The sequence below is a fragment of the Mixophyes fleayi genome, chromosome 2, assembly GCF_038048845.1.
Source record: "Mixophyes fleayi isolate aMixFle1 chromosome 2, aMixFle1.hap1, whole genome shotgun sequence".
Classification (NCBI taxonomy): domain Eukaryota; kingdom Metazoa; phylum Chordata; class Amphibia; order Anura; family Limnodynastidae; genus Mixophyes; species Mixophyes fleayi.
The window spans coordinates 263,862,735-263,890,566 of record NC_134403.1 but is presented as its reverse complement, the minus strand read 5'-3'; positions in this window follow the sequence as shown (position 1 = coordinate 263,890,566).

The window sequence follows — 27,832 nt, the reverse complement described above, 5'->3', positions numbered from 1 at the left end:
TCATTTGACAGCGGGGGCAGGGCTAAACGCCGCGATTCACCGGGAATCGCGGCGTTTGGGATCTAATTCTGCCCACTTCACTAGGAAGTGGGGCACTTCTTAGTGAAGTGGTCAGAATTCAGGAGATTGCCACACTCGCCCGGGAGTCTCTCGCAAAATGCGGGAGTCTCCCGGACATTCCGGGAGAGTTGGCAAGTATGAACTAAACTACCTAGCTGGAATCTTAACACTCTATCATGAGTCAAATTACTAACAAAAATTCCTTCAAATCATTATCCAGAAATGTAGTAAAATTGTACTAATACAAGTTTAAAAATGGAAAAGCAGAAAACAAAGATTATTCTTTCAGTAATCCACAAAACACTTTCTTTCTTGCTAAAAGAGGAAGAAAAAAAATAACAATATATAACCGACATGTTACAGCATACAGTTGTGGAACTACAAGTCCTAGCATTCAATTAGCTTCAATGTGTTGTTACCACTCCAGAGATATTTCAGTTACTCTTTAATTACTGAAGCATACTCAAAAACCTCTTTTCTATCAACCACATATATTGTCAAATAAGTCCTTCTCTTTCACACTGAACAAACTGGGGAGATAATCTGCAACTTCATTCCCCCACTGCTCATAGTCTCTCTCCCTTTCTCAACACACTGAAGTTCTTTACACAGAATAGGTAGGGGGAAAACATGCCATTCTCTGTCTCTCACTCACACGTAGTACATACTTACCTACTTTCTTCAGCTCCCTTACGGGAGCCAGCCAGTGGAGGTGGGCGTGAGGGGACGGGGCGGCCGAAATCGCGTCATTTCGGCCCCGCCCCCTGTGACGTCATGACGCAAATCGCGTCATTTGACAGCGGGGCAAAAAGCCGCGATTCACCGGGAATCGCTGCGTTTGGGATCTAATTCTGCCCACTTCACTAGGAAGTGGGGCACTTCCTAGTGAAGTGGGCAGAATTCGGGAGATTGCCACACTCACCCCGGAGTCCGGGAGACTCTCACAAAATGCGGGAGTCTCCCGGACATTCCGGGAGAGTTGGCAAGTATGACGTAGTAAGACAGAAACAAAACAAAACAAAACTGAAAAACATGTGTAATTTGTCTTTTTTTTTTCAATTCATTTTGTACAACCACTAGCCAAAAAGAATGACCCTCTGAATTTAAAAGGCTTTCTCGAATTTCTACCAGCACAAATACTGTTAACTCTAAATCCTTCAGTAGTTAATTTAAATATTATTGTACACTTTTCTTCAACAACAGACATTAAAAGCAATATGACAAAATATAACAAATACAATGACTCTTACCAGAACCAGAAGAGTGAGTATTCTTGAACCTTCACATCAAACTGACAAATCTTAGAAGACACAAAAATAACAACAATCTTTTTAGAGCAGAATAAAACTTCTACCCACCATGGTTCTGTTGAAGATTTTCAAATCTCACTCAGGCCTTCAAGTATGTTAAAGGCAATAGACCTTTTGCCACTAGTAAAATCCCTTCTAATTCAGCTATACATTGCGCACTGGAGAATTGATCTGAGACACACACAGTTGTCTGGAATAATCAGTTCTGTTTTACTGAAACTGGTATACTAATATATATGCAGAAAACATGGCATAACCTCTATGGTTACATAGTATAATAATTAACACAATCCTTTACATTGTTGTTATGACCTTCAATCAATTGTATAAAGCCATCTGTAAATCTTTCTTACTTAGAGCCGGACAGACAGCTTATCTTGCTTATCTTTACTGAAAGTGAGTTATATCTAAGTTTTTGAAGCATAACCCTACTCATCCTTAAAACAGTTAATCTAATTAGAATTTCGTTAGCTATGAAGGTCTGTAGTTAGTAATTTTTAACTACCTGGCTTCTACATTAACTATTTCTATGAAAGCTATATATTGCTTAATTAAAAAGATCACCATTTCTTTTACAGGGGTAATTGTCCTGACGTCCCTTCTAATGGGTGATTATGTGGGTCTGATAGTGGACTTGGGGGTGGCTGAGTAGGAGGCGGGTTTACAGTTGTATATCCCTGGATGTCTTCTAACATCTCCTCTTTTAACATTTGTTCTTGTTCTATTTGTCTACATGCCCTTAGCCATGCTGATACTTGGTGTTCGTTCTTATTCCTAGTAATCAGGCCCGGCGTTCCCATTAGGCAAGGTTAGGCAGTTGCCTAGGGCGCCAAGCTCTGCAGGGTGCCTCAGAATTGAAAAGCAATTACTATTGTAGTTTAAAACTGTGCGGCGACCGCTGAGCATACCTTAAACGGCCGCCGCACAGCTTGAGATCGATCCACGGGGAGGGGCTATGGATCACCACCGCCGCCCTCCCCTCCAACAGCTGATGGGGCGCCCTGTCTCCTCCCCTCCACTCACTGACTGTCGGGTGTGACACAATCATCATGGCCCGACAGTGTCAGTGAGGACGGGACCCGGCAGAGAGAACCAGCTTTATGGAGCCATGGTAAGGAAAGACGGGGGGGGAGTTTTTTACATTGTGCCGGGGGGGATGGGGGATTTTTACGTTGTGCCTAGGGCGCCGAGGACCCTAGCACCCTAGCACCGTCCATATATTAAGTTCTTTCTGAAAAGTCTCCCATCTTCTAGAATCCAATGACCCTATATCTGGCATTCCTGCCTTCCTGAAGATGTATGTATGAAGATATGTATTTCTCTAACAGCCACTGTGAGAGGATGGACAGCCTATGCCACCCTGTCTGTTGTTGCTGAGAACCGGCTAGGCTTACTTTGCCACCATTCCCTTTCATTATCCCAAATTCGCCCTCTTGCCGCAGTAGGAGGGGCTTACAAGAGCTGCAACCACTGGACTCCTATACTGGCATCCAGAACTGGGTTTCTTCTGCGTAACTGACGCTGCTAGCGTGTCTCGTTGCTGGTGTACCTGGGCTAGTAACTCCAGACCTCTTACTATGGATCCGGGTTGCTGTGAATGGATCCCCCCCTGCCCTATCAAATTGACCAGGGCTGCTGGGTAGCAGGCAGAGTGGTGGTACTGGAAACGCTTTGGTCCAAACCTCAGAGACAGCCAGAGAGCAGATTAGATTTTTGCTCTAATCTGCAGATCACAGGAATACAGCAATATTGAAGATATTTTCAAGCAGGTCTTGAAGCAAGATGTTTATTTGCTCTCACCCTGGCTGAAGGTACAGATGAAAATCAAAAGAACAAGTTTCAAATACAAGCTGATGCCTTTTTATACAGTTCAGAAACAGTCTATTTTTAGAATTAGGATGTACCCTGCTTCCCAAAACATAGATTTACATGCATTTCAAGGCTAACAAAACTTACACTAATCTTTTTTTTTTTTTAAACATATTTTATTAGGGAGATTTTAAAATTTTTAAACAGCGTAAAGGTTACGTTACATTGATCAAACAACAGATACATTGCGAATGAGAAAAACAATATGAACTTCGCCAATAAAAGTAAGAACAGAGAAATAAAAAGAAAAGAGAGAGAGCAGGGGACAAGGAGAGGAAGGGAAAAGGAAAAGGAAAAAATGTTAGTGTGGTGAGAGGGGGAAGGAGAAGGGGCACCTGGCTTGGCTTCTAAATGTATAACAGGTACAAACCGTATATTGAACGTCTTCTGATACTATATTCATCAGTTTCCAATCTAATCGGGCCTTGGCTGTTCTGCACCATAGGAGGCAAGCCAAGGGTCCCAAATCGCTCGAAATTTATTGGGACGGTCATTGAGAATGCTTGTAATGTGTTCACAGCTATAGGTCTGCCATACTCTATTGATAATTTCAGGCAGTGAAGGGGATTCCGGATGCTTCCAATTTGCTGCTATTGTGCATTTGGCTGCATTAAGTATATGGCCCACAAGCGCCATTGTATATTTTCTAACGTCTGGTATAGGCCTATGTAGCAGTGAGTATGAGGGGCAAGGGGGAAGTTTTACTGAGGTGACTCTATTGATTGTGAATTTTCCGCCAGAATTCCACAAGTCCCGGGCAGGACCACCAAATATGTTGGAATGAGCCTTCCTGTCCACATAATCTCCAGCATAAGCTAGAGGAATCAGGATATATGGCTTTCAAGCGGGTTGGAACTAAATACCATCTATTTAAGAGCTTATACAAGTTCTCTTTGGTACGTACAAAGATAGAGCTCTTAGCGACTCATGACCTGATCTTAGCCCACTCCTCTACCTCTAGTTCAACGGCAAGATCTTCTTCCCACTTCATCTCATAGCGATCTTTGGCAGGTTGACGAAATGCCACCATGATGCTGTAAAAAGTAGAGATTAAACCAGTAGGGAGGGATTTACCTCTGCAAAAAGATTCTAAAGGTATACGTTGGTATATATATTGGCAATATCAAGAATGAGAGCTAATGATAACCAAAAAGCAGCATAAGTCATCATAAGAGGAGCCACCTGCTCCCCCAAACAAATATACACAACAAAAATGGTCACTTACAGCACTGAAAGGGTCACACATACAGGAATGCCAGCATCAAACAGAAAGCTGTAACATAAAATTAAAATAGACATAGAGCAGTAAAGTCCCAACAGATGAATGGGGTATCCACAGTATTTGGCAGAAAAACCCTCTTCCAAGTGTGTTCCAGATAGTCAAGTATAGGATAACCACGTGAAGGGGCTCCCCTTAGCTGTATGCTTACAAACTGGTTTCTTTAATAACAGCACATCAATCAAAGTTCGATGAGGATGCCAACTGCTGACTTAACCGCATACTCCAACGATAAAACATGTGCACAAAGATAAAATCATAGCATAATACCATTTATTAAATGACAATAAAATATCTAATAAAATCCACAGAGTTGGTCTGCTTCTAGGAGCGTACCTCAAGGTAAAATAAATACAGCATATACATTGTAACAGGGTAAATTACCCAAAGTCCAATCGACTTGTAGCAGCTGCCATTACCCTCAGGTCGTCCCAGCAATCGTCTCCCTGTTAAACCAACGCGTTTCGAATCACGGAGATTCTTTTTCAAGGTAACAGGTGAGTAGACAAAAAGTCCTTTTAACGTGGTTGAGTCCAATCACATGGTCCGCATTGATAAATCACATCACATTTGTAATAGTCACATGATCGCATTCCAATAGATGTTGTCTCAAAACGAGGCTTGGAACATATGCGGTCCACACATGTGCAGATGAGACCTTCCTCTTAGCGGTAGTGGACATAAGAATTATCTCACTCAAAGTAGGTGACATTAGTGGACTCATGTGTATTTCCACGGAGATAATGAAAGATGAAGAAATAAAAAGTATAACATATTAGTAAGATACAACTACATAATATTAATAAAAGTGCACATTACAATAAAATAACATTTACCAAATTAGACATGATAGTGCTACAGCAAACTCTGCTGTTATACCCATCACATAATCGTAATCCAAAAGATGTTTTCTCAGAAAAGGCTTAAACCCTATGCAGTTCACACATGAGCAGATGAATCCTTCCTCTTAGCGATATCGGACATGAGAATTATCTTACTCAAAGTGGGGGACATCAATAAATTCATATATATTGCCATGGACATAGTAAAATATAAAGTTAAACCGTCTTAGATATTAATAATTAACCAGGTACATCTACATAGTACCAATACGAATATACATTCCATTGGAATGCCATATATAAAGTGAAACATGATAGTGCTACAACAGACTCTCATCATAGCCACTGATTAATTTTCTCAAGATGTATGAAATATCTGAAAATTATATAACACAGACATCAAAATGGAGAAGAGGCTAACAAGATGGATCCTAGCAAATAACTCAAACTCATATAAACCACGTAAGTGCGAAGTCTGCATTTAATCCCCTCGGTACCAGGGTTTTCAACTGAAAGATCCATCTCATCTCGGCCTTTGCTAATCTTTGGAGTGTGTTCTTATACCTCCAATGTGGTGTAATACGCTCCAATCCCCAAAAATTAATAATATGTTTTGGATTACACTGATGTATTTTTTTGAAATGATCCGATAGGGTATGGGTTTCTAGGCCCTTTTTAATATTGTTCACATGTTCTCTTAATCGAATTTTTAAAGGCCTCATTGTACGCCCAACATACATTAGATGACACGTACATTCAATAGCGTATACAACGTTAGACATATTACATGTTATGAACTGATGTATCCGATAGGTTTGATTATTTCCAGAAAATGTGTCTAATTTCATACAGTTCGAAGGTGTGTTCTTACACATACTGCATATTCCACATCGGTAGAAGCCAATACTCTTCACATTAGATTGACCCACATCAAACGTAATGCTTTTAACGATCTTATCTTTGATATTCGGGGCCTTCCTGTATATAAAGGATGGAACCTCTGGAAGATTCCCACCTATCACAGGATCTTTTTTCAAAATAGGCCAATGTTTATGGAAAATGCTTTCCACCTGTCTATGCGCCGCATTATACTGTGAAATAAATGCCCAATCGAACCTTTTCTTATTGGATACCGCTTTGGTCTGACCTTTCTCCTCCCATTCCCGGACTATATGTTCAGATTTTATCAATAGCTCCTCTCTATAGCCTCTACTTCTAAAATCATTTTTTAGACCATCTATCTGATGGTTTAAAACTACTTCTTCAGTACAATTTCTTTTGAGGCGTTTCATCTGTCCTACTGGAATATTTGAAAGCCAATTGTTATGGTGGTGGCTTTCAAAATGAACATAACTGGGTCTGTCCGTAGGTTTTTGATAAGTTTTAGTATTGATGACATTCCCTTTAATATAGACTGTGATGTCTAAAAAATTCACAGTTTGATTGTTCACATCAAAAGTGAGTTCCACATTCGAAGTATTAGAATTAAGATGCTCAAGAAATTGTTCCAATAACAGTCGTGGTCCGTCCCATATATAAAAGATATCGTCTATGAAACGGGTCCATAGCACCAGATTCGCCCCCAGACCTCGCAAATCCTTCAGCCACTCTTCTTCCCACAACGCCATGAAGAGTTTGGCATAGCTAGGGGCGAATCTGATGCCCATCGCCGTTCCGATACATTGTAGGTAGTAATCATCCCCAAAGAGAAAATAATTGTTACTCAAGATGAATCTAATTGATTCAATAATAAATTCCTTAAGATTTTCAGCCATATCAGTGGTGTTCAGAAAATGGGACACTGCTTTAACTCCAAAGTCGTGCCGGATAATAGTGTAAAGAGCACGAACATCTGCCGTAACTAAAATATAGCTGTCTTTCCATTGAACAGCCGACAGTTTATCTAAGAAATCTTTAGTATCCCTAAGGTAGGATGGAGTTATTTGGACCAAAGGTTGTAAGAACCCATCAATCACCTCTGACATATTTGAGGTAATTGATCCTGTACCAGCGATAATAGGTTGTCCAGGGGGGTTTTGGCTATCTTTATGGACCTTAGGTAGGACATATATGACTGGGATGGTAATATCCTCTATGTTGATATAGTCATATTCGTCTTTCTCTAGTACTCCCATATTGTGATATTTCGTAATCAACGTGGAGAATTTTTTTAAAATACTCCTGAGTGGGTCACCTTTAAGTTTTTTATAGGTGTCTCCCTCAGCAAGTTGTCTAAGTATCTCTGCATAATATTTGATTCTATCCATCACAACGATCCCCCCCCCCTTATCAGCTGGCTTGATAACAATGGTTTTATTATCTTTAAGATTCTTTAAAGTTTGTCTCTCTTTTACATTTAAATTCCACTGTTTCCTATATTTATGTCTACCTATAGTGGACTCAATGTCATCAAGAACCATTTTACTAAAGGTCTCAATAAATCCTTCCTTTATATGATGGGGAAAAAATTGTGATCTTTTTTTATATTTTTTGGAAGGCTCAATGTCCTCAATTGTGATCTTATCATCAACCCCCTTCGTTTCTTTCATACAGAAAAATTTCTTTACAGTTAATTTTTTTATATATTTCTGAACATCGACAAACATTGACAAATATATCAAAAGAGTTAGGTAAATGAGAAGTTATCCCTTCCTTTTGTGTGGGTCCCACTGATCTAAAAAAGGATCATTGGAAGAAGTAGGTCTAGGTGAAGAATAGTTAGAGTTCCCCCCTTTTAATGGGCTCGAACCAATTCTTCAAAAGTAATTTGAAGAAATCAGAATTCCTATTATTAATGGAACCATGCCTTGTTCTAAAATTGGCGTGGGGCTTTTTCTTATATGGAACCTGCTGCCAGGGATCATTTTGATTATATGATCTAGGATTTATTTTTCCCTTATATTTATAAATGTGTTGTCTCTGAGGTTTGGGCATTGCATACATATCTGGTTGTTCTCGTTCCAAATCCGAACTCAATGTCCCTCTCAGAGGTTTCCGGACAGTGTCCCACCTAGATGTCCCTCTAGAATCACTTATATCCTCTTTCAGTTCCTTGCTACCCTCCTGTCTCAAAACATCCTTTCTATCTCTATAGAGTTTTTTTCTCTTTCTCATTATAGTTTCTTTTAAATCTGATTCAATTTTCTTCTCAATATTCAACTCTAGACTTTTATACTCTTCCATATCACTGAACGGGGCAATGATCATCTGTAAAGTTGAAATCTCCTCCTCTAATGAACAAAGTTCCTCCCTTCTCTCTCTCAGGATTAAATCCATGAGAGAAAAGGAGCAGGAATTCAAAATGGATTCATTGGTATATAAGCTTAAGAGTTGGAATTGATTGATATAGATGTCTTAACTGAAGGTATTGGTAGAAACGGTCATGGGGGATGTCATATCGTCGTTGTAAGTCAGCAAATTCAGGAAATATCCTCATAGGCACTATGTCAGTAATGAATCTTAGACCCCGTCGGGACCAGTGGTGGAAAGAGGAGTGTTGTTGTCCTGGTGGAAAGACTGGATTGTTCCACAGTTGGAACAGAGCTTCCGAAATTTTTATTAGTTGAAACGTGCGAGTACTGTAGTCCCATATCTGGAGGGAGAAATGGGTGCTGGATAAGAGTAAAGAGAGTGGCGGTCTATGTTTGATTGATATCCAAAGTAATGTATAGGGCGAGAGTAAGTGCAACAAAGTAGCCCCAATGTCTACCCAGAGCCTTGTGGAAGATGGGGAGTGAAATAAAACTAGTTTGGTCAAGTGTGCAGCAATATAGTATTTGGAGATGTTTGGAGGGCCCACCCCTCCCTCTGCGTTTCATCGGAAGAGCATGCACCCCGCACACGGGGTCATCTGCCCGCCCAAACAAATCTGGTAATTTGCTTCTGAAGGGTCAAAATTTACACTAATCTATGAAATTCACTCTGGACAAAAGGCCACATAGTAAAGACCCCCTGCTGGGCCTTTGGCCAGAGCAGGCATGAGACTTCATCATATGCCTTATTAGAAGTTTCCACTAGCAACCTTACAAATCCCAAACAATGGCACTTCCATACAAAACACATCCCAATACAAAAAAGACTTTGCAAACAAATGCTCATTGTATCAGGTATCAGAAATAATGCATATCCTTTAGTAAGGTTAAAACAGAAAAACGAGTTTCTACCCTGATCTCAGAAATAATGATTTCCTATCTCAAAATATATACAATTTAAAAAAAAAGCGCACTGGCAATTTATATAAATCAGCGCCCTGCGCTATTTCCCTTAAATAAATTCATACCAAAAGTTATTTATCAGTGATCCAGTCACAGCCACATTACCTTCTCTTTCCTTAACTAGATCGACTAGAGTATATGATGTCTGTACCATCATACCTTTACTGCCCTGGGTCCCCATTACTGCAGTTTTGGGAATACTGGCTGATAGTGAGCCTGAGAAGTGACTGTTTACAATTAACTTAAATACTGTTTGTATGGATTGTTTGACCAACTTGGGTACAATACTTTCCTGATATTTTATTTATTGATGGACTTGTAAGTGGCCCTATCCTTCTAATGTTTTCTGGTAAAAAAAATATATATTTGCCACCATCCCAATCCTATTTGGGTTTTCAGATAGTCTGAACAACCGTTACTTCCAACTATTGCTGTATATATCGTTGGATTAAAAATTCCCTCCTTATGTTTACCATATGTTACTGAACAATCAGTCATTGTATCATCAATGTCTTTTGAATTATAACAACACATTTACAGTGTGGACAACTAAGATTATTTTCTGACATTTATACTCCCCACAGCATGTCTCTGATTCCCTCCACGCCCGTTGATGTTTTTATGAAACAATATATTATATTAAAACTAGTACAATTATTACTATTACAACGATTCCACCAATATACTCAGTTATTTTTTCTGAAGGTGTCATCTAATCATTCTTAAGGCAATAGACAATAAATAGTAGACAATAGACAGTAGCCAGTAGACAGACCTATCCTCCGACCTAAGGCACCCCTCAACAGGGGTACCTCCAAGGAACTGCGAAGGACCCTTTCCAGAATCAATGAGCAACCTTTCTGCACTTATACCGTGTTACTCAGTTGTTACTTCTTTCAACTTCTGAAAGAGAACTGAGGACCCTTGTAGATTGTAAGCTGGCCCAGTGATCGCATGTTACACAGGACAAAGTCAAGCCTCAGTAGCGGGTGCAAGGTACGGACTTTGATCAGGTCAGTCTTTTCAAGGTTATGTTGTCCCCTTATACATCTCTTATCAGTACAATATCACTCAGTCTTTACAGGAGCGAAGGATTTCTTATAATGACCTCTCAAACCCAGGGACAATCACCTACACAGAACAAGGTCAGGCCTCAGCAGCTGTCACAGGCACTAGGAGTTTTACCCAGAATTCACCAGGTGTAGCTTCACTCACCAGAGGCACGGAGTCTAACACAGTGGCTGGTCTTCTCCAGGAACTCCCGCAAGGAAGTATGGATTTAGCGGCTGCCACTGTGCAGGTCGCGGCCCTCTGGGGAGTGTGGTGAATATACGGAACTATACAAACTGAATGGAAGAAGGAATGTCAATGATATATAGGCATAGTCTCGGAGCAGTGGAAACAATAGTAGCACGGCAGAATGATGAGTAGTAATAAAAGGAGGTGAGAGTTCCAAAGTGCTAGCACGCAGGTAGCATACAGCAGGCAAATACTTGACAACTGGAGAAAGTCTATGCAAACAGTCAATCAACAATGTAATAGGAGAGTCAGCGACTCGCAGCTGTACTCCAGAGACACTATAGACTTTAGTCCCAAAAATAGGTAACATGCAAAGTATGCAGGCGCAGGTAAGATACAATGTAGCATGGAGCGGTCTGCGGCTGGCAGGTATTACCACTGATGTGGAGAGAAGACTTGTCCAGGAGCAGGTAAGATACAATGTAGCATGGAGCGATCTGCGCCTGGCAGGTATTACCACTCATGTGGAGAGAAGACTTGTCCAGGCACAGGTAAGATACAATGTAGCATGGAGTGATCTGCGGCTGGCAGGTATTACCACTGATACCACTGATGTGGAGAGAAGACTTGTCCAGGTGCAGGTAAGATACAAGGTAGCATGGAACGGTCTGCGGCTGGCAGGTAATACCACTGATATGGAGAGAAGACTTGTCCAGGTGCAGGTAAGATACAATGTAGCATGGAGCGGTCTGCGGCTGGCAGGTATTACCACTGATGTGGAGAGAAGACTTGTCCAGGCGCAGGTAAGATACAATGTAGCATGGAGCGATCTGCGGCTGGCAGGTATTACCACTGATGTGGAGAGAAGACTTGTCCAGGTGCAGGTAAGATACAATGTAGCATGGAGCGGTCTGCCGCTGGCAGGTATTACCACTGATGTGGAGAGAAGACTTGTCCAGGTGCAGGCAAGATACAATGTAGCATGGAGCGGTAGGCAGCTGGCAGGTATTACCACTGATGTGGAGAGAAGACTTGTCCAGGCACAGGTAAGATACAATGTAGCATGGAGCTATCTGCGGCTGGCAGGTATTACCACTGATGTGGAGAGAAGACTTGTCCAGGTGCAGGTAAGATACAATGTAGCATGGAGCGGTAGGCAGCTGGCAGGTATTACCACTGATGTGGAGAGAAGACTTGTCCAGGCACAGGTAAGATACAATGTAGCATGGAGCTATCTGCGGCTGGCAGGTATTACCACTGATGTGGAGAGAAGACTTGTCCAGGCGCAGGTAAGAAACAATGTAGCATGGAGCGATCTGCGGCTGGCAGGTATTACCACTGATGTGGAGAGAAGACTTGTCCAGGTGCAGGCAAGATACAATGTAGCATGGAGCGGTAGGCAGCTGGCAGGTATTACCACTGATGTGGAGAGAAGACTTGTCCAGGTGCAGGTAAGATACAATGTAGCATGGAGCTATCTGCGGCTGGCAGGTATTACCACTGATGTGGAGAGAAGACTTGTCCAGGCGCAGGTAAGAAACAATGTAGCATGGAGCGATCTGCGGCTGGCAGGTATTACCACTGATGTGGAGAGAAGACTTGTCCAGGCGCAGGTAAGATACAATGTAGCATGGAGCGATCTGCGGCTGGCAGGTATTACCACTGATGTGGAGAGAAGACTTGTCCAGGCGCAAGTAAGATACAATGTAGCATGGAGCGATCTGCGGCTGGCAGGAATTACCACTGATGTGGAGAGAAGACTTGTCCAGGCACAGGTAAGATACAATGTAGCATGGAGCAGTCTGCGGCTGGCAGGTATTAACACTGATGTGGAGAGAGAACTTGTCCAGGTGCAGGTAGTGTCCACAGCAAACAGATAGCACAAGCAGGAACAGGAAACTCCTCGGTGTCTCAATGGAATGAGGACCAAGAACAGGCAAAGGTAATAGGGCAACAGGTGTCTTAAGTAGTGAGAGGTGATTAATTATCCAATGAGACTAGGAACCAGGTTTTAACAGTCCGTGGGTCTTGCACATGCGCAATCCTTTGGTCAAGATGGCGGACGGCCGCGGCGCAAGACAGGCACCGGCAAGAGAGAGAGAGACCCACGTCCAAAACCGGAGGCACTAACAGTCCGGTGAGTGACAGTACCCCCCCTTTTAAAGGTGGGCACAGAACACTTGGAACCGGGTTTGCCCGGATATTTAGTATAAAACTTTTTCAGAAGTTCTGGAGCATTGAGATCATCCGCACGGATCCAAGAGCGGTCCTCCGGACCAAAGCCTTTCCAATGCACCAAAAAACGAAGAACTCCTCTAGAAATTTTAGAATCAAGTATATGAGTAATCTCAAACTCCTCCTCTTGTTGAATTTGGACTGGATGAGGTGCTGAAGAAGGAACAGAAAATCGATTGATGATGAGAGGCTTGAGTAATGAAGCGTGGAAAGAGTTGGAGATACGAATGTTCTTAGGCAATAACAGTTTGAAACAAACAGGATTTATCACCTGAGTGGATTTTATATGGACCAATAAAACGTGGAGCAAACTTCATAGAAGGAACCTTCAGGCGAATATTCTTGGTAGAGAGCCATACACGATCTCAAACTTTGAGTGCTGGAATTGCTCGCCTCTTTTTATCAGCAAAGAATTTATATCTTGAGGATGCATTCTTCAGAGAGGATTTAACCTGAGCCCAAATGGAATTAAACTTTTGACATAATACATTAACAGCAGGAACTTGGATGGGAGGGAGGGCAGGAAAACCTGGGAGAGACGGATGGTGACCATGTACCACAAAGAATGGTGTTTTAGAAGATGACTCATGATACATGTTATTATGGGCAAATTCAGCCCATGGGAGTAAGTCTACCCAATTGTCCTGATTGGCTGAAGAAAAAATTCTTATGAAAGTCTCTTGGTCCTGGTTGACTCTCTCGGTCTGTCCATTCGATTGAGGATGGTATGAGGATGATAATGACAATCCAATACCCAAGGTCTTGCAAAGGGCTCGCCAAAATCTGGAGACAAACTGTACTCCTCTATCCGAAACAATTTCAGACGGACATCCATGAATTCGAAATATTTCTTTGATAAAATGATCAGCCAATGTAGAGGAAGAAGGTAACCCTATCAAAGGGACGAAATGAACCATCTTCGAGAACCTATGAACAATCACCCAAATGGTATTACATTTCTTGCTGAGAGGAAGATCAATAACGAAATCCATACTTATATGGGTCCATGGTTTGGAAGGAATCGGTAGTGGTTGAAGTAACCCCGCCGGTGTTCTACGGGAAGTCTTGAATTGGGAACAAACATCACAAGGGGCCACAAATTCCTTGACATCCCTCCCAATAGAGGGCCACCAGTAACTCCGAGAGAGAATCTCTAATGTTTTCCGTACTCCAGAATGCCCAGAAAAACGATAGGAATGATACCATGACAGAATCTTCTTTCAAAGAAGCGGTGGCACAAAGGTTTTTCCCAAATGGTAGAACATTGGTGGAAGAAGCAGCTAGACTCACACATTTAGGATCAAGTATAGGACGATCAAAACAATCTTAAAAATCAGAGGAAGGGGCAACCGCCCGGGACAATGCATCCGCTTTTTTATTCTTGGAAGCTGGTTTGAAGGTGATAATTAAATCAAAGCGAGAGAAGAAAAGTGACCATCTTGCTTTTCGGAGGTTCATACATTGAGCTGACTGAAGATAGAGAAGATTTTTGTGGTCAGTAAATATAGTCAAGGGATAACGAGCACCCTCCAGCAGGTATCTCCATTCTTCCAAAGCTACTTTAATGGCCAATAGCTCCTTATCCCCGATAGTATAATTTTTCTCTGCAGGTAATAGACTTCGAGAATAAAAAGCACAAGGATGGAATTTCTTTTGCACCAATCTCTGTGATAGAATGGCCCCTAGTCCAACATTAGAGGCATCAACTTCGAGGAAGAATGGAAGAGTCACATCAGGTTGTCGAAGAATAGGAGCAGTTGAAAACGCCTTCTTGAGGAACTGAAATGCTTGGAGGGCCTCAGGAGGCCATTGCTTGGTATTAGCACCCTTACGGGCAAGAGCCACTATAGAAGAGACAATGGAAGAAAATCCTTTAATAAAATGTTGATAATAGTTAGCAAACCCTAAAAAGCGTTGAATAGCTCTGAGTGTCGTTGGCAGGGGCCAATGTAAAACTGCATTCACTTTCTCCGGATCCATCTCTAGGCCTACTCCAGACACAATATATCCTAGGAAAAGAATCTGGAATAATTCAAATAGTACATTTTTCCGGAGTCTAGAAAGAACCTCTTTCACGTGTTTTCGATGAGACAAAAGATTTTGAGAAAATATCAATATGTCATCTAGATAGACAATGACACAAACATATAACAAGTCCCGGAAAATCTCATTCACAAATCCCTGGAAGACAGCTGGGGCGTTACACAACCCAAATGGCATGACAAGATATTCATAGTGTCCATCCCTGGTGTTAAAAGCTGTCTTCCATTCATCTCCGGCCTTGATCCAAATTAAATTGTAAGCACCACGAAGGTCCAGCTTGGTGAATATCCGAGCTCCTTTGATGCGGTTCAGTAATTAGTGGAATAGGGTAATGATTTTTGATGGTTATGGTGTTAAGACCTCAATAATCTATACAAGGTCTTAATGAACCGTCCTTCTTCTTAACGAAAAAAAACCCGCTCCAGCGGGGGAAATGGACGGCCGAATAAACCCACAATGGAGATTTTTCTTGACATAGTCAGACATTGCCTGGGTCTCTGGTAACGAGAGAGGGTATACACGACCCCTTGGAGGATTCTTGCCAGGTTGTAAATCTATTGGACAATCCCAAGCCCGATGAGGCGGAAGGCGTTCTGACTGGGCTTTATCAAATACATCAGCAAAGGAAGCATACTGTGGAGGAAGACCAGGCAAACAAGGTGCTATAGAGGATTTATTTATTTTCACGGGAAGAACTTGAGTCAGACATCTATGATGACAAGCCAAACCCCAGGATGCAACTTGCGGAACGTTCCAATCAATTTGAGGAGAATGAAATTGAAGCCATGGAAGACCAAGTACGATAGGACTAGTGGTAACAGGAAGGACCAATAAAGAAATTTGCTCTTGGTGTAAGGCCCCGATTTGAAGGGTTAAAGGAATGGTACATTGAGTAATAGTTCCATTAGTAATTTGGAGCCATCTATGGCTGTGACGGCAATAGCTGTTTTTAAAGGAATCACTGGTAGGGACCACTGACACACTAAGGAACTTGAGATAAAACTTCCAGCTGCTCCAGAGTCCAGAAGTGCTTGAGATGTAAAAGACTTAGTGGAAGTTGAAACAGTAACAGCAAACGAACAAGTTTTAGAATCCATATGACATGGAGAGGATTCCAGGGACCCCAACCTTACCTCTCCAGAACAGGTTAGGGTCTTGCGTTTCCCAACTTTTTAGGGCATTAGTTCAGCATATGATTAGGATCAGCACAATAAATACAAAGTTTATTTTTTAACCGTCGTTCCCTCTCCTCTGGAGTCAATCTAGAACGTCCCACCTCCATGGGTTCTATTGGTGGTGAGGGATGACAAAATCGGGATGCCAAGCGGACAGGTATTTTAGACGAAGATTCCCTTTCAGAGTTTCTTTCTCGGAATCTCATGTCCACTCGGTTGCACAAAGATATCAAAGCATCCAAGGAAGAATGTGACTCTTGTGAGGCCAATACGTCTTTAATTTTATCAGCAAGACCCTGCCAGAAGGCAGCTATCAACACCTCATTGTTCCATTGGAGTTCAGAGGCAAGTGGATTACATATTGTGCTACTGAATGGGATCCTTGGTGTAATCGAAGGATGCTAGAGGCAGCAGAAATAACACTACCAGGTTCATCAAAAATTCTTCAGAAAGTTGAAATAAACATGGCACTATCTTCCAACAGAGGGGACGCCCATGTGAGAGCCTGTCCAGAAAACAAGGAAATTATATAGGCCACTTTAGAGCGATGAGTATAGGCCACTCCCCCCTCTCCCCCCTCCGCTCTATACTCAATGCGGCCGCAAGAATCATCTACCTCTCACGCCGCTCCTCCTCTGCGTCCCCTCTCTGCCTTGCCCTACACTGGCTCCCCTTCCCCTACAGAATTCTTTTCAAACTCCTCACCACCACTTACAAGGCTCTCTCCCACTCTACTGCCCTTATATCTCTAACCTCCTCTCCATTCACACTCCCACCCGCTCCCTGCGCTCGGCCAATGACCGCCGCCTCTCCTCCACTCTGATCACCTCTTCCCATTCCAGAATCCAGGACTTTTCCCGTGCAGCCCCCCTTCACTGGAATGACCTCCCTCGCTCCATCCACCTCTCTCCTACTCTGTGCTCCTTCAAACGTGCACTCAAAACTCACCTCTTTTTTAAAGCCTACCAACCATCCACTTAACCCCCATCTCCTCCACTCATTCTCCCCTCTCTCCCATTCCCTCAACTGGCTCCTCTTGTGCCTGGTCTGTTTAACCCTCCCTTAGGATGTAAGCTCGCTTGAGCAGGGCACTCTTCCCTCCTGTCTCCTTACCCATTCTTCTGCTCCGTGTCTATTGCATCTGCCTGCCTGGAGTTTCTGAAGTATTGGTACTTTTGTTTATTGTTCTGTACTGTTATACCCTGTATAAACTACTGTTTGTACTATGTGCGGCGCTGCGGAAACCTTGTGGCGCCTAACAAATAAATGATAATAATAATAATTTTGAGGTTGGAGTTCGAAATGAATGGAGCACTGATTGAGAAAGCCCCTACAAGCTTTCGGGTCTCCATCAAATTTTGAAGGAGTAGGCAGGTGTAGCGCAGAAGCAGTAGACAACTGGGATGGCACTGGGAGAGAAGAAGACACCGGAGGATTCACAGTAGAAGATACATTCTGCACAGGGTCTCCCCGAGAGACTAGGGACTGGAAACATTGAAGTAATTGTTGCTGGCGAACATCTTGTTGTTCTACCAGAGTAACCAGGTGCTGCAGCAAGTCCTTAGCTGTTGGTTCCGAACCTGGGTCTGTCATGGCCTGTTCTTACTGTCACAGGCACTAGGAGTTTTACCCAGAATTCACCAGGTGTAGCTTCACTCACCAGAGGCGCAGAGTCTAACACAGTGGCTGGTCTTCTCCAGGAACTCCCGCAAGGAAGTATGGTTTTAGCGGCTGCCACTGATGTGGAGAGAAGACTTGTCCAGGCGCAGGTAAGATACAATGTAGCATGGAGCGATCTGCGGCTGGCAGGTATTACCACTGATGTGGAAAGAGAACTTGTCCAGGTGCAGGTAGTGTCCACAACAAACAGATAGCACAAGCAGGAACAGGAAACTCCTCGGTGTCTCAATGGAATGAGGACCAAGAACAGGCAAAGGTAATAGGGCAACAGGTGTCTTAAGTAGTGAGAGGTGATTAATTATCCAATGAGACTAGGAACCAGGTTTTAACAGTCCGTGGGTCTTGCACATGCGCAATCCTTTGGTCAAGATGGCGGACGGCCGCGGCGCAAGACAGGCACCAGCAAGAGAGAGAGAGACCCACGTCCAAAACCAGAGGCACTAACAGTCCGGTGAGTGACAAGTATAGAGGAATGCCTTTGATTATCGAGGTCAATTAATAAGTTATGTATTTGCATCCTTTTATATACATCCTGTATCGACACAAACACATACATCCACTCTTATCTATTTTTCACAAAAACAATTAGTTAATAAGTCAGGAAAACAGGTTACTCAGTAATTGTTCAAATACCGTTTATAACATCCCCTACTGAACCCCACCTTATATCTTACAGGAAGAGCAGATCGAGTAGAGAGGTGCAAATGCACAAAACTTCAACTACTCACTGTACGGATTTGTCTGTCATTCCCGAAGATTGAGGAGGTATCTGTCAATCCTGGGCTGGTATTTTGGATATCCCGGATGAACCCCCAGTAAAAGTCGGGGTACCGAGGCTTGGTGACCCTATTATCGATCTCTGATAACCTGATTTTCTATTAGAATATTGCTGTCAACAGGAGAGGAGGAAGTAAAACACAAACAAGTTGTTGCAGTTTCAAAATCAGCTCTGAGGGTCTTCTTAGACTGCTCCTTTATTTATATATATGCTCGAGCATTAACTGTTTTATACTCTCACACTACCCAGCAGCTCTAGCCAGTGTGATAGGCCAGGGGGGATCCATCCACAGCAATCCTGATCCATAGGAAGAGGTCAGGAGTACCAGCGCAAATACACCAGTAACGGGGTACACTCGCAGCATCAGTTACCCAGAAGAAACCTGGTACTGGCCGCTAAGGAGTCCAGAGGTGACAGCATTTGTAAGCCCCTCCTACTGCGGTTAGAGGGCGCATTTGGGATAACAAAAGGGAACAGTAGGGCAAAATAAGTCCAGCCGGTTCCCAACAACAACAGACAGGGTGGCATAGGCGGTTCATCCTGTCACACTGGGCCTGAGTCATTAAGGAAAGTAAGGCAAGTAACAGGAGTAAATGTTCTCCGGGACAAACCATGTTACAATGCAAGGAGTGCACATTAATTTATTATTTTGCACATAAGATAAATACTGGCTGTTTTTTCATGTAGCACACACATACTTGATAGCTTTAATTTTACATTAAAAATTAAAATTTATCTAGGACATGCCATTTCCCAAATATAAATCTGTTCCCACATTTTAAATTTACACCCCCCGCCCCCCCTCCAATGCAGCATGGTTTTGCCCAGGTGCAAAGTTACTCCTTTTTTATGCTTTGTTCTCCTTAATGACTGAGGTCCACAGTATTCATTGTCAGAGCGAGACTGAGTGGTGGGAGATTAACTTTATTCCCTAGTACGAACACCAAATGTCCTGGGTGCTAATGATATTTAAACCTCTGTGCAGTATAAAAAAACACAAAAACATTCATTCTATGAAGATGGAAGTTTTCACAAATTATATGGATTGTTATTATTATTATTGTTATTATTATTATTATTATTATTTTCACTTCACTCTGAATATTATAGAGTTATCACTGCTGATAACCCCTGTGGCAGTAATTCTTGATGACGAAGGCTTCCCTATGAGAGCCTCTTCATCAAGTATGGTGGCAGTACTTGTATTGCAGCGATACCTGTTCTTTTAATGCTGAAAGAAATAGTTTATTACGGCAACAAATTATTTTTTTAAGCCTGATACTTTTTAAGATTGAAAGAAATATTATTTTCTGTTATCCGATGGGGGGAGGGTTTGTTAAGGTAGATGAGGTAGCTTTTATATTATATTATATTTGCCTTATTTTTTACATATATAAGTTACTTTGTTGTTGTTTTTTCATTTAAATAGTGGAACTGGAAACTCAGTAGAGCTGAACGGGAGCCTTCAGAGCAATCAGTGACCCTTTGGTTTGTTGAGTGAAAATGGAAAAAGCCCCATTGCTGGCAAAAACACACATTTTTACAGGCAATATGACTTTTTATCCTTTCATTAATGTGCTCCATAAACTCATAAAGCCTTTACTCTATCAACTCTGTTAACATCTATTTTTCTTATTGGATTAGCACATTATATTTTTTTAACTCTTTAACCTTACAAGTATTTAGAGATACAAAATCCACTGCATGCGACCAGCACCACCCATATACTCACACACATTACACAGCACTACTTGCATTGTATACCCCTTGATGCACTTCATTGGAAGAGACACACAGGTAGACAAGACATATACATAGTTCTACAAAAAAACAGACAATCCCACTATGGGTTAATGGGGCACACTAAAGAATGGGGAGACAAGTAAAAGGGATATGATAATAATACAAAATATATTAAATAAAAGAAAATGAACAAAATAGACGGTCTCCTACTGCTGCAAACCCGTGGTCTATTGCATAACAACCACGATCAACACTGAACCAAGCAAAAAAGGGGGTTGCGCTGTAGAAAACCTGCAATTCCTATATAATAGAACAATGTATCTGGAGTCTCTCTCAAAGAACAAAATGAGGAAGAAATTTCTAAAAGTTATAAAATATCATACAATATTTATTCATCAAAAAAAAAAAATAATCATACAAATATACATAAATTAAAATACAAATATGAATACATCACCGGCTTAATATTGTTTCATATAGTTCTGCTGAAGTGCACAGGAGCAAAGCATGTTGAGTGTACAAAAGTGCACACAAGAAACGCAGCGGCAATTAGCTGTCAATGTTATGTTATGTTAAGGGTGTGAACGGAAAAATGCTGTCACACTCAGGAGCACAGATAACTCAGGTAGCTCTGTGCTCCCAAGTGTGAATGCTTGCCGTAAACGATCCTATGTACACATCCTGAAACAACTGTCAGCAGGGATCAATGTTTCCATTTTTATGTCTGCTTTGTTTTCTTTTGCCCTGAGGACCAGGAGAAATGTAATGATATTCATGTGATATATGAGCCATAACACAGTGCTGCTATTGTATATTTTGACACCAGATACATATTATGCATGTCTGCCACCCTTGTGTTTGTTTGGAAAAATAATGTAGCATACAGGGCTTCATATTATGTTTCCAGCCTATTATGATTAATAACACATTCAAGTATTTGGACTGCTTGCTCAAATCCCAACCTTACTAGCTAGATTTGATTATTTAATTTTTTTTTATTGGAAAATCTCCAGACTTTCAGTGGGTGGTCCATTCTAGGCTGCCACGCTATTAGCGAGCTCTCCACTCTCTCCTTCTAATCCCTTTCCATCTGGATCGGAAGGGTCGCAGACAGTCCCCTAACTTACATCTGAGGGCGCTTGGAGATATTGGCAGGCAAGTGAGCGCTTACTTGCCCAGCTCCCTGTCATACTTTCCACCGAGGTCAAGCCCCACATTGTAGGACACTGCTGCTGCTGGCCATATTGGATATGCTATCTTCAATACTTGGCTATTGGAAGTATAGGATTCCCCCTCCTGACTACCTACCAAGATGTTCTGGCAGACTTACCTGTATCCCACTGCCGACTCCGATAAAGTCACCTGTCCTGCTAAAGCACAGACCATATGTGCTGTGTTTCTGTCAGAAATGCTACTGCCCTGAGGCCTTACTGAATCAACTGAGCCCTACTGCCGCTGACAAAGCTTGGTAAGTGTACTTATCACTCCTGGGTTCCTTGGCCTGCTCCAACGCTCCATTTGAATGTGACATTGTGTGAAGGACCCCGCGGCAGGCAGACCTATATCTCTTCTCCCTGCCATACCACCTCCATGGCTTGAACTTGGGACATCCACTTCCCATGGCAAACATCTTCACTCTGACTACTTGCATGTGGCTGCCTTTTAGAACTACATACATATTCTTCTAGCGTGCTCTATGATATTATCCTTTTCTGCACACTCTGGATTGTCAGTCTTCATCCTGAACTGTAAGTCACTGTTCTGCTCTATCCAGGGGGTAGCCATTTTCCCTTCCCATTTTACAATGATTCCCTTTGCTAAGCATCCCACCAGCAGATATCACTGTGTTTATAGTTGCCCTGTTTGTGATTTCCTGATTTGCTTTGGGCTTAAATACATTTGGAGACATTTCTGTACTCTCATACTCTTGGGGACATTTTACATTCTCTTGGGCCTAAAATTGCCATCCAGTGCTCAATGAGGACATTGCTGTCCCAACTTCATCTAACTGCAATCCTTTTCTGCAGCCTACCTAGTTCCTCACCGACCACTACTCCATCTTAGTGTTCTGATACTGCACACAGACTAATATCTTCACAGCTGCTGTATTGGATTCTTCCATTGAATTCCACAGGTTCCCCTTGGTTTCTCATAATACCTGTTGTTGTAACTGTTATTTCCATTGTTGGTGACCGCTAGTACCAAAATGGACAAAACTAGACACACCCAATCAGGTTGCCAATCACATAAAAGTATTCTGTTCTGCCCTGGCATCCATTCTCTCTCTCTTGTAGGAGAAGACAGCATACCCACCCCTAACGTACCTTATGCCATTATTTGAACAGAAACTTGAGGAAATGCAGGCTTCCATTGCCTCTGTGCAGACCTCTATAGACTCCATAGTCTCTCGTCTTGCCACTAACAATAAGAGTATGTCCGATCTTGAACAGCGGGTCTGTGTATTTGAGGACTACCATACTGAAGCCCTTAATATTATACTTTCTCAAAAAAAATCCACTCTTTAAAAGATAAAGTCAATGACATGGTAATTTTCGGTCCATTAAGAGACCAAAATTCATTGGGTTATTACAAGACAAGCTCCCTGAAGCCCTGGGGATCCAGAAGGCTGCTTATACCATGATTGTCAAGATAACTCATAAATTAGGCCCAGATTGAGATACTGGAGGTGACTGAACTAGGGCGGTTATTATTAAATTCTTGAATTTCCATAAAAAGGAAGGAAGATATTTTACAAGCTTACAGAAAGAGTAATAATGTTATTTTTCACAACCACAAACTCCTGATTTTTCAAGATTTTTCTCTATCACAAAAACGTAGAGCATTTACCCTTCTATGCTTTGCTCTCTTGTTCCCAGACAAGCTGAAGATCACCCATGCAAGTTGTACTTCACTTTTTGATGAGGTAGATAAAGCTAGAGATTTTGTTCAACATTCTTGGATGAATAAAACATTAGGTCACCATTCTCATTCTCACTCTCCCAGGTGTTATGTTAAGGTTCCTTACACTTTGTATCCCTTGTTTTTTAGATTAGCATGTTGTATTTATATATTGTTTTGATTTAATTTTGTTATTTCTGGAGGAAAATTTGAAAATGTCACACTTCAATGCAGAAATCACAGCTGAGGAGCCCAGAATATGGTGAAAACACACAATGTTTATTGCAGTATGGTAAAAACCGGATGGTGTAGATATAGGACAAGTATTGCATGGAGATGCAGAAAACAAATACCAGGAACACGGCTGATGCAGGTAAACAGGTAGTATGAAGAATTCCCAGGGAACAGGTGAACCAGGAGCACAGCAGGGTACAGCACAGAAACATACAAGAACAACAATGACCAGCATAGGAAAAATAGAGAGGCAGGTATAAATAGGGAACACTCAGGTGCACCCAGTTAACTCCTAAAAGACAGAGAAGGAAATCACAATAGCAGCACTTCTGGGTGATTAGAGGTACTGCCGGATAATACATTCAGTGAAACACAATAATAAAGTCCAATCCAATCCACGAGGCAGGAGCTGCCGTGGTGCAACAGCATCCTGACACAATGCTGCAGAGGAAGCGAGACAGATCCTGACAGAAAATGTATGTTTTAAGTAACATCTGTTCTTTTCTGGGCACTTTCAGATACAGTGTTCCAGACGTGGCCATGCACATGTACTGTCTCTATTCTCCTCATTTGAGAAAGATAGTGGCTGTACTGATCTACAGCTTTACATTGATCACCGTGACCAACAACATATCCTAACAGGTATAGGATGACTATTCACCCTAATATGTCTCACACATCACACACTTATACCCATCCTTCGCTTTGTGTCTTGGAACTTAGGGGACTCAATAGCCCATTAAAATGGTGGAAAATCTCCATACACCTTAAACCTATTAAACCTGATGTTGCATTTCTTCAAGAAACCCACTGGTGAATTACACAAAGTCAATCAACATGAAAAAGTTCACTTTCTTAAATATATATGCCCCAAACACCCCAAACTGAGACTTCTACACTTTTCTCTTTCTGAACTTTTACTTCAGCAATCTAATTATTGGCGGTGACTGGAATACAGTTGCTGATATTAAATTAAACAAATCTTACCCACTGCCCCATTCCACATTTAAAAAAAAGGCACATTCTCACTGACCCATGGAGGCTTTGTAATTCCAAAGACAAGACTATTACAACTTCTAAAGGTACCTGTGTCAATCCCAATTGGCACTAGCAGACCAGAGGAGCATAGTCTAACGGATTCCCCGGTATTCACCAAGAACCGCCACAAGGCAGGATGGACTTTGCTGCCAGGAACCAGCAGATCACAGCCCTCCAGACTGCCTCAGGATGTAACAAGGCCCTTAAAGGAATAATGGAGAATTCCAGGAGGTAAAGCTGAGACCCGCTACGAGGAGTGAAATCAGGAACACACAAAAACGACACAGAAAGGTTAGATAGGATTGGAACTGGTACACAGGTGGTCCGGCAGAGAGTAATCAGACAGGCTAGGATCTGGTACATGGGTAATCAGGCAATGTGTAGTCAGACAAGCCAAGTTTGGTACACAGGTGATACAGCAACACACAGTCAGACAAACCAAGTTCAGTACACAGGTGATCCAGCAATGTGTAGTCAGACAAGCCAAGTTTAGTACACAGGTGATACAGCAACACACAGTCAGACAAACCAAGTTCAGTACACAGGTGATCCAGCAATGCGTAGTCAGACAAGCCAAGTTCAGTACACAGGTGATACAGCAATGCGTAGTCAGACAAGCCAAGTTTGGTACACAGATGATCCAGCAATGCGTAGTCAAACAAGCCAAGTTCGGTACACAGGTGATCCAGCAATGCGTAGTCAGACAGGCCAAGTTTGATACACAGGAGATCAGCTCAAGATCAGACAGACAGAGATCAGTACACAGAGAATCCAGCAGACACACATTCACAGAGGGCAGGAGTTTAGCAAGGAAGGGAGTCAAACACACAGCAACAACGTTGCGTTGTCACTGACTGAGTGTCAGTGCGGCATCTAAATACTGAAGGCCATTCAAAACACTGGCTCTGACAGATGGGCCATGTGACCCGCTACCAGGAAGTGTCGAGATCAGCAAAAAACTATCCCTGGTTACCTTTCTCAGTGTCAATGGCCTCAAAAGTGCTCCAGTCATTATCGCTAGAGGAACTCGCCAAGGTTTGCATTGTCCCCACTATTATTCAATCTGGCCCTTGACGCTCTGCCTCGTATTTTGAAGGTCATGATCAATTTTAAGAGTATTCACTCCTGCTGATGAAACACTTATCTGGCATAATAAAGGTCCATGCATTAGTCTACTTAAACTTCAGCAAAGCCCGTCTGATGGAGATGTCATTCTTTATAACCTTGAACTCTACATTTACGCCACTATCCTATGAGTCCTAAGGGTTGGCTACATTCCATAACCTAATACATGAATACCCTAGTGGACTGCTCGTTTTTACCTGAACTAGACCTTATCTCTTTCCTATACACATAAGGCGAATTCCTTCAGGATATCTTAGATAACCCTCTGATATTGTCTTACTGGACAACATGGAAAGCTGTTCGTAAAAAATATAATCTTAGCACTTGTCATTCATTGTTTTTGCCACTATTAAAGAATCCCGCATTTCACAAAGGTAAAGCTTCCTATCCTTTCTTCTCTCAGGAATGTGAATCCACCATATCTGCTCCCTGATGAACCTGAGAGAACACAAGCCTTTGACAATTGCCAGACTATTAGAAACATGGATTGTCAGAGACATACAGATTCTCATCTCTCCAGGCTAAAAATTATGCCTTTTCAATATCCAAATGACTCTCCCCTCACGATTGGTCTAATGAACTTGACTCATTATTATCGAAACCTCTATGTGAGCGAGGGCAATCTCCTTACACTACAACTTCCTCCGTTCTTCATTTGCCGATAGTACTGCTAAATCGGGTCTATTCCACTGGCTCAGTATTTTTCCAGATGTCACCATTGAGCAACTCCTCAAAACTTTATCCAACTCATCTCCCACAATATCAGCCTGCTCATACAGGGAGATGTTCCTCAATATTTTCCATTGAGGTTACCTCTCTCCTTAAAAGTGGGCATATAATGAGTTTATCTGAAAATTATGTCTGCTTGAAATGTGGCTCTTCTGGAGCTTCCTTTGTACACTATATGTGGGAATGTCCCAGAATTAAACACTTCAGGAGACACGCCCAGATTTATGCCTCCAGGTATTTCTTAAGTTATGTCTCACTCTCTCCCAAATGGGCCACTCTAGGTACTGCTCATTCCTTGAAAATATCTAATAGGGGTAGGAAATTGTTGTTAAACCTCTCAGCAGTAGCTAGAAAATATATTCTACAACTGTGGATATACAAACAACTTCCTACTTTGTCTGTGTTTAAGAACAAACTTTTCTTTATCTTTAGAATGGATTGACTGAAGGCATCATTACTTAAAGAATCACACACTGCATCCTTCTTACAACATGGGAAAGCTTTATTAATAGCTTACCTTGTTCCACACAACAACTTATTTATCAGTGCTTTAAACCTACTACTTGGTACGAAACAAGATTGCAAATGGAAGATCCTAAGATATTACTGGAAGCACCGGATTCAGTTGGAAGTCTTTTCCTGACCTTTATATTTATTCTTACCCTCGTTATTAACTTTGTTGCCCTCTTTGTAACTCATTCTTTTGGATGTACTACTGTGATTGTTATATTGGGCAGCCTTGCTATGATGCCATATCCTGGCCACACCTGGAACGTTTGCCGAGACTTGTCTTTACCATATAATGTCGATGAATGCCATTTTGATGACGTTTTTCTATTATCACTATTTATGTTCAGAATGTTGCTTACACTGTAATGTACTGGTCCTACCTGTTTTTCTACAATTATACCTTATTCTCTTCATATTGTCACTTTGTCATGTGAATGGACTCATTGACTACTACCGCATTGCATTATGTGCTTTATGCCCTGTTTGCTTTCTCCTACTCCGATAAAAAGAAGTGAAAACATTAAAAAAAAATTAAATTATTGATATATTGGGGGCGAGGGTGTCTACAGAATGGAAATGGGAAGGGGGATAAAAATTATGTGCGGTATGAATCAAAACGTAAAGAAAGGAAAAAGTACATTTCAGCCTATAGCAGCATATTATTAACACATTAAATAGAGGATAATACAGTGCCAAGTAGATGAAAAGACAACATAGTAAGCAGCGGTGATATAAGTTCTTACGTAAAATAAGGACCATATTTATAAGGGAATAGATTTACTCTGTTTTTCTGAATTACCTGTTTATCTATATCTATATATATATATATAC